This window comes from Podarcis muralis, chromosome 13, assembly GCF_964188315.1.
Source record: "Podarcis muralis chromosome 13, rPodMur119.hap1.1, whole genome shotgun sequence".
NCBI classification, from domain to species: domain Eukaryota; kingdom Metazoa; phylum Chordata; class Lepidosauria; order Squamata; family Lacertidae; genus Podarcis; species Podarcis muralis.
The window spans coordinates 1,758,422-1,766,976 of NC_135667.1; the positions used below are offsets into that span (position 1 = coordinate 1,758,422).

The 8,555-nt window shown below is 51.8% G+C and overlaps 1 protein-coding gene across 4 annotated transcripts in view; it reads right to left on the minus strand.

The window, feature by feature from the left end:
* KIF1C (kinesin family member 1C) overlaps positions 1-8,538 on the minus strand; it is a 51,813-nt gene extending 43,275 nt beyond the window's left edge. The window contains exon 1 of one of the 4 annotated variants that reach the window (XM_077916743.1): positions 8,268-8,538. The gene's annotated coding sequence lies outside the window, so the exon portion shown is untranslated. Of the gene's footprint in view, positions 1-5,992; positions 6,243-8,267 lie in introns of those variants that run through there. The other 3 variants (XM_028703451.2, XM_077916744.1, XM_028703452.2) reach the window with 3 other exon arrangements.
* Positions 8,539-8,555: the final 17 nt, after the last annotated feature.

The window sequence follows — 8,555 nt, forward strand, 5'->3', positions numbered from 1 at the left end:
CTCTGTCACGAATTACGTCTGCAACCTGAGGTTCCACTGTATAATGAAACTGCACCAGGGCCGTATCTCCATATCTGCACCTGAAAGTACACAGAGAGACAGACAGCGCACAAGAGATAGCACAAGGATATCCATGCGCTTCCAGAGAGGTCCTGGGGCTTAGGCCTGCTCAGGGAAAACAGGCTTTCCAGCCACTTAGCTATGCCCCTTAGCTTGTGCTGATGGACCAACAAATGCACCCTGAACATGCTCAGAGGTCTTCCTTACTGCAGGGGAGTTTAACAGGGCAGCAGGCTATCTGACTTAGATTCTGTGTTCTGGACCAGTGGCATTTTAGTTCACAACACGCCTCTCACTAAGTCTGTTTGCTCCTGCAGAAACAACAGCTGACCCTAACCTCAGGAAACAGCCTTCTGCTCCCACACCCATCTCTTGCTCATACAAACACACACACACACACAGAGAGAGAGAGAGAGAGAGAGAGAGAGCGCTGTAGCTATTGCTATAAACTGGCAGTCAATTCAGCCTCTCCTGTGGCACAGAGAAACCACCCATGCAACTCAGCAGGGAAGGCAGCAATAAGCCTTTAATTAAAGCTTCTGGACCATCAAGTCGTGTTAATTACCATAATCACAGAGCTGGTAGGAAACAAGACACACGCCCTGAATAAATAAATAAAAAGCGCAAGTGAAGTATCCATCTTTCATTCAGCCGGAAGAGGGCCGTGAGGCAGCCTGCCTGCCTGCCTCTCTCCCACACCTCTAACACACACACACACACACACACGAAATATGAGGCCAAGGGATGAACTCCAGACATCTCTAAGGCGTTCTCAAAAGTGGCCAGGCGCTTGCAAGTCCAAGGATCCTGCAAATCCAAGTTGCTCACGTGGCGTCACAATCCTCTCCACGCTGCTGGAGGGGCTGTGGGGAAAGGGGCACCTTTTTCCACCTGTGGTGGGAGTGCCCACAGGTATTCCAATTCTGGATTTGTCCAGAAATGACCAAAATACTCAAATGTCCCCTTCTAACTTCAACACTTGTTGTTGTTGTTGTTTAGTCGTTTAGTCATGTCCAACTCTTTGTGACCCCTGGACCAGAGCACGCCAGGCACTCCTGTCGTCCACTGCCTCCCACAGTTTGGTCAGACTCATGCTGGCAGCTTCGAGAAGACTGTCCAACCATCTCGTCCTCCGTCGTCCCCTTCTCCTTGTGCCCTCCATCTTTCCCAACATCAGGGTCTTTTCCAGGGAGTCTTCTCTTCTCATGAGGTGGCCAAAGTCTTGGAGCCTCAGCTTCACAATCTGTCCTTCCAGTGAGCACTCAGGGCTGATTTCCTTCAGAATGGAGAGGTTGGATCTTCTTGCAGTCCATGGGACTCTCCAGAGTCTCCTGCAGCACCAGAATTCAAAAGCATCCATTCTTCGGCGATCAGCCTTCTTGATGGTCCAGCTCTCACTTCCATACATCACTACTGGGAAAACCATAGCTTTAACTATACGGACCTTTGTCGGCAAGGTGGTGTCTCTAACTTCACCACAGCTTTGTTAAATAAATCCATACGACGATCAGCTGAAAGGTTTCAGCTCTCAGGAACTCTTGATACGGATGTCGGCGGGTGCCAGAACCTCAACTGACCTCCCAACCTAATAATTCTGTGATTCTATGACTTGCAGCTTTTGGTTTGGTATAAGCCCATGTGGAGTTTAGCATTCGCTGGGGGGAAACAACTCATAAATTGTGGGTGGCCAAAGGCTTGGAGGACCCTGAAAAATTATAGGCCATTTGGTGGGAATCATCCAACAAATACAGACACACAGGTCTCCCTCTCCACAGGATAATGTGAAATTAGGCTTTCTTAATGGTCTTAAATGGGGCAAGGCCCCTTCAGAATGCAGTAAGGAAGCAAAGGCACCACTTCCCCAGCCGCCCAGAAGTTATACTGAGTTACTGGGCAAGCATAACAAACATCCTTGTTGCACCTGGAGCAGTATTGTGTCAAAGGTTTTTGTGGACTAGAGCACACTCCAGATGCATGAGGCATTACCCTCAATGGGCAGATTATATAACTATTAGACGGGAGTATTGGGCACTGCCCAGGAATTTTTAGAAACCAAAAATATGTTATTTTTTAAAACGGATAATGTAATTTGTGAGTTTGCAATGGTCATGCCAAAAATTGAGTGACGCCACCTTGAATCAAAATGGCGCTCACCTTGGGAACCCTCACTCCAAGTGTGATGCGAATATCTCAAGAGCTGGCCAACTGCACAGAGAACTGACAATCCATTTTCCAAAGTATATACTAGATCTAATCTCTCTCTCTCTCTCTCTCTCTCTCTCTCTCTCTAACACACACACACACACACACACACACACACATGTGTGCATGGCAGGTCGGGTTGTAAATAGTGGAGCCAAATGGCTATCAAATGCAAAAAGTTCTGTCTGCACCCACTCTACGCAAAGTTCAAAATGCAAATACATCGAATGTGTTGGCCATTCGCAGTTGCCGGTTAACACAAATCACCCAACCTTCACAATGCTAAGTCAACATCTGTAACAGGAAAACAAAACTGATATCTTGATTCAGGTCTAAACAAACAGAATCAAACTCTCTGACAAGCACCAATTTCATACTGGAGTCTCCCTTCTCAGTTTGTGGCAGCTGATGTTACACACTTTGGAGGAGGGAAAATTGTGTTACCACCGCCATCCGCAAGGGAGAATCCCACAGGGTGCCCAAAGGTCCCACTGCATTCCTGAATAGCTCAGTTGGTGAGAGTGTGGTGCTGATATTGCCAAGGCTGCAGGTTTGATCCCTGTATGGGACCGCTGCATATTCCTGCATTGCAGGGGGTTGGAAGAGATGATCCTCGGGATCCCTTCCAACTCTGCTATTTGATGATTCTGCATGACTTTACTGGGGAGAAAGCCTCTCAGGGCTGCCAGGAAGTCTGCCTCAGAATGATCCCAGTACATTCATCAAGCTTCAGGTAGGTGCTGGAAGAAAGCAACCGTGTTAGGCCAAAGGGATAAGAACATCAGAAGATGTGAGGAAGGTTGGGATCAGAGGCTGTAACTGGCCTCCAAGGTCACCCAGGGAGCTTTATGGACAAGTGGGGAGTCTTAGTCCGACACAGTCTAATCCCATCACCACCTCTGGCTCAGGTTGATGGAGAAGAGGGAGGAGAAAGGGAAAGATGAAGACGGAGAGGCGAAGGGCAAGATGGAGATCCCTTCCATGTCGAGCTGAAGGATTTAAGGGCCAGGACTTCACAGTGCCACAAACAAATCTAAGGATTGACAGGCTGTGGAATGACAGGGTTGACTCAGCTGGGGAGGAGTCAGTCAGAACACCAGGGCAGCTGTTGTGTCTGCCGTGTGCGCACATCAAATGGCAGTCCCAGTATTTATGCAGAGAGCAAAGAACTGACATCCAGGAAGAAGAGTCCGCTTCTCCTTGGCAGGACGAGTCTAACAGTAGGCAATGTCTAGTCCCAGGCAACCGCTGTCTTCCTAGGGCCTGCTTGGGATGCTGTGAAGGAGCCACACCCTGGCAAGGGATGACAACGCTGGATTTCCCCCACCCCATCAAAACTAGACAAATCAGCCATTCACAGAACCTTCCCCGTTCCTGGACAGAGGCAGGGAAACTGAGGCCTGGGGAGAAGGGCTCTAAACCAGCTTTTCCCAAAGGGGGAAGTGGGGTTACCTAGGGGCAAGAGGGGGGCACTGGAGGTGTCAAAGACTATCTACAGCAGACATGGTCAAACCTGGCCCTCCAGATGTTTTGGGGCTACAATTGCCATCATCCCTGGTCCTGTTAGCTAGGGACGATGGGAGTTGTAGTCCCAAAACATCTGGAGGGCCAAGTTTGGCCATGCCTGAACAGGATTTGACGAATGCATCTAGGAGGAGAGGACTATCTATGGCTACTAACCAGGATGGCTATGTTCTGAAGCAGGGCAAGGTGCCTTAGACCCACAAGACCTTCTTCACAAAGCAAGCTGGGCGGGGGGCGGAATCACTTTCCTCCAGACCCCCTCGGCAGCCAAGACAGCAGGACAGCCACCACCTTGAAGAGCACCCTCCCAACTGCAGCCCAGTATTATAGGAAGACACCATAGGGAGACACACAGCAGACCTAATTGCTACTGGTGAAACAGATCCTTGACTTGCAGAACTGGCCACAGAAACGGGGGTGGGGGGGGAGGGAGGAGATAGAAGGAGAAGGTGGATTTGTTTTTCTGTACTGTCCATGCATTCACAGGGAAGGCAATGTGCAGCGCATGATGAAGCAGGCGAGTTCCCATGCCAAGCTAGCTGAGCAAAGCTTTTTGCTGGGGCATCGCAGCTCTCCCTCTACCCAGAGGCTTTCTGGCAAAGCAGGGGATATTTGATCAGCTGCCTGGACCTCAAAGAGCAGTCATGAGAGACGGGATCAGGAGGGCTTTTGCTTACAACAGGCGAAGGCAGATGGGAACGGCTTGGACAGATACACACACACACACACACACACACACACACACACACACGAGGCAATGGTCACACACGCACACCAAGGCAATTGGGGAAACCTGTCAAAAAAGCAGCACAAGAAGTTCAAGGTGTTGGAAAAGGAGAAACTCCAAAATCCATGTTTGGTAACCAATTTGGGCAACAGGTGGGGGAGAGCGGAAGCTTTCCAAGACGTTTGGGTGTAAAACTCAGCAGCCTCAGCCACAGAAGGCTACTCCAAGGTACCCACAAGCAGAACTGAAGGAACTGCCACAGCAAGAGAGAGACCATACCTGCTGGCCACCCATACCTGGGACAGAGTTGCACAGGGTCCAAGTCAAAAGCCATCTGGTCCAGCCTCGAGCCCAAGGGGACCAGCCTCCTCCCTTGCCACTCCGCCCAAGCAACCCAGACATCAGTGGGTGCCGAGAGGAAAAGTGGACGCCCTGCGAGAGCTGCTTCCAGCCTGAGCAACTCAAGGAAGTGAGCCAAGCCACGCGATGTAGGGGGAGAAGCAAAGGAACGGCAGCTCCATAAAGAAATCCAAAGAAGGGGCTATTGCACACAACCCAGCATGGGAAAGCAGGCATATAGGAAGCCACCTTAAGCAGGGTCAGACCAGCAGTCCATCTCACTCAGTACTGACTGCACTGACTGGCAGCAGCTGCACTCCAAGGTTTCTGGAAAGAGAGAGGGGGTTCTATCCCAGCCCTATCCGGAGATGCCATCAGAACCAGGGACCTTCTGGATGCAAAGAGGATGTTCTACCACTGAATCATGGCGCTTGACCTGTCCTTGGTCACTGCAGGCCCTAACATCCCATGGAAAGGAGAGGGCAAGAACTAAGGTCATATAGGACAGCGGGGAACCCTCCTCAGTTCCCAAAATGCCACAAATGCAGCATCAGAGATTCTTCTCACTGGTAGAGAGTAGGCTAAATAGCTAAACGGCCTTTCCTGGAAACGGAGAACATAATTTAGAACCAAGTCAATTTCCCTAGAATTTAGCAGTCACATTCCCCGCCCGTCTAACCTCTCTCCCAAATATTCATAGAATCATATGATCACAGAGTTGGAAGGAATCCTCAGCACAACAGCCGTCCCTGGCTGGGCTCGAACCACCAACCTTCTGTTTAACAGCCGGAAGCACTGACCCATTGCGCCACCTGAGGGATTAGATAGCACCAAGCTGGACAGCTTCTGAACTGTTTGAACTGCGGCAGGATTCAAGGTCAGGTGGAACGGCCCCTCTCTGAACAGAGAGCCTGGAAACCTATCCACCCCCTTTAAAAAATAAAAAAAATGACATTTTGTGAGGATATTAGGAGAACGTCCAAGCTTTTAAGAACATGCCATGGGCAAAGCAGGGGGGGGGGGAGCACTGCCACTATCCAAGTTCACAAATACAACACACGTTTTTCTTTGTCCATTGTAAAGCCAAACACTTTCCACAGCACCAGGACACAACCCACCAAGCACTGCTGCCTCCATTACCTTGTTAACAACGGATGAGTATTTGGGAAGCATTTACAATCAGCCACAGGAATGGTTTCAGGCCGCAGCACGCTCCACGGATACCAGAAAATTTGCCCGACCGCTATACGAAGGGGACTCGTCTGTATACGTCCACCTCAGCTGACCCAAATTAGCGGTGTCGTTTTACCCATCTTGTGCTCCCAAGAGGAGAACGCAACAGCCTGCCCTTCGATAAGACCCAGAGACAGAGCAACTTTGCATTCTCCCTCTTCTCCAACGCACCCCCGGATCGGGAATGTTTCTGTGTATTCGGAACATAGACGAAGGACCGGTCATTCTCCTAAAAATAACTCCTGACAACAAGGGACACGTATCTTATGCTCCCACTCCCCACCTCCCAACTTCTCGGTTGCTCGGGCATGACCTGGAACAAATGATAAACCCCAACACCCAGCACTGCCTCCACCAACATCAGGAGACTCCAGAGCGTCACACCCTGGGGATTTGAGGAGGGAGGGGGCAGTCAGCATTATGGTATCCTTTCTGCTACTGGAACACAGGATCCTTCACTTGCCTCAGGGCAGGGTCAAGGACCAGGAAAAAAAATCCCAGTGACATTTTAAACTCCCTAATTCATACATCCTACAGTCTTCCCACCCCAAACAGGCACGGCCTCCAAACCCACAGAACATCTCCCGCCTACGTCAGATTAGTGTTTTCAAATCTCATTGAAAAACAGGAACAGCAAGCAGGGATTCAATGTCCTCCTCCTAGTGTTTGAGGATGATTCTGGGAATGGCTGGCACATTGGAGTGGCAGTAGCACCCTATTCTGTCACCCTATTCCCCAAACCACAGAGAATAGGGCTTGCTGACCAGAAGGTCGGCGGTTCGAATCCCCGTGTCGGGGTGCGCTCCTGTTGCTCGGTGCCAGCTCCTGCCAACCTAGCAGTTTGAAAGCACATCAAAGTGCAAGTAGATAAATAGGTACCGCTCCAGCGGGAAGGTAAACGGCGTTTCCATGCGCTGCTCTGGTTCGCCAGAAGTGGCTTAATCATGCTGGCCACATGACCCAGAGGCTGTACGCCGGCTCCCTCGGCCAGTAAAGCGAGATGAGCGCTGCAACCCCAGAGTCGATCACGACTGGGCCTAATGGTCAGGGGTCCCTTTACCTGTCACAAACTTCACGAGGCCTCTGGAAGTGGGTAGAAGGATTATGAGAACCAACAGGCCAAATGGAGCATCAAACCCAGCACCTCAAAAGCAAGACAGGAATGCTTCCCTGTCTCCATCAACCCCCACAAACAAAATTAATGCAGAGCCAACAAAACAGGCTCTACTCCACGGAAGCTTTCTCTGATGCAATGAACCTGTGACGTTTCTCAACAAGCAGAGAGAACAGCTAACAGGCAACTTAAGCAAGTGAGCCAAGCCGTAAATGGGAAGAAGCGTTACTGGGCTGCTACTGCTAGCTAGCTTAACCTGGGTCTGGTTGTAGCACTCTGTTTGCTAGAGGAAGAGCTTTTCCTAGCCTCCCATTGTAAGTGGGTTTGGGGGAAAGTTCCAGGGATTGGGGGAGGGACTCCCCCTGCGCCTAACCCCACTGATCCCCACAATAAGAACCCATCCAATGGATTCAAAAGACAATAAAGGAGATTCCAAACATTAGGAAGAACTTTCTGACAAGTAACAGCTGTTTGACAGCGGGATGGACTCCCCTGGAAGTTGGCGGGTTCTCCTTGGCTTGAGGTTTTAAAACAGAGTTTCCGTCAGGAATCTTTAGCTGCGATTCCTGCATCGCGGTAGGGTTAGGCTAGATGGCCCTTGGGGGGGGGGGGGTCTCTTCCCACTCTACTATTCTATAGCCATAAGTTAGGAGTCTTGTTACAAGTGCCAAAAGCAAGACTTGAAGCAGCAAGATGAAAAAGGGGGGAAAGTCAGGGGAAGTTTTCGCTGCGCACCCAACCTCCCATCCTCCTGCGCTTTCCAGCTTCTCCGGATGAAAGCAGCCTCGGCTCCCCTACCCAGCCCAGACTCCAGCCGCCCTCCTGCTCCCGCTCCCCGCGCAGGAGATCCTCCTGCGTTGCAGGAATCCTTCTGTTTGTCTTGAGGGCGCCGCCGCCGCCGGGCACGGGCTCTCCGCCTGGCGCGCAGGAGGGGATCCCGGCGCCCTGAGCTCCCGCTCGGCCTCCCCCGGCATTCCGATACAAGGCGCTGCCCGCCCGCCCGCCTCTCTTTCTCCCCGGGGATGCGCCACCCCCCGCCACCCTCGCATCCCCCCCAGAAGCGCTCACCTTCCTGCGCAGGGGGCCCCGCCAAACTTCGCCCCGCTCCCCGGCGCTGCAACGCCAAACTTTTCTGTTCCTTTCCCCCTCCGCCCCCGAACTTTTTCTCGCTCTTAGGGCTGCGGATGCTGCATCACTGCCGCCGCCGCCGGGGGAAGGGAAGGGTATGGGGCGATCTTCGGGGGTGGGGGGGCTTCAATGGGGCCGCAATGGTGGCGAGGTGGAGCAGCAGCAGCCGCCGCCGCCGCCACAGTTGCCGGCGCCCGCCGGGCAGGGCAAAGGGGAATCGGGGCGGAG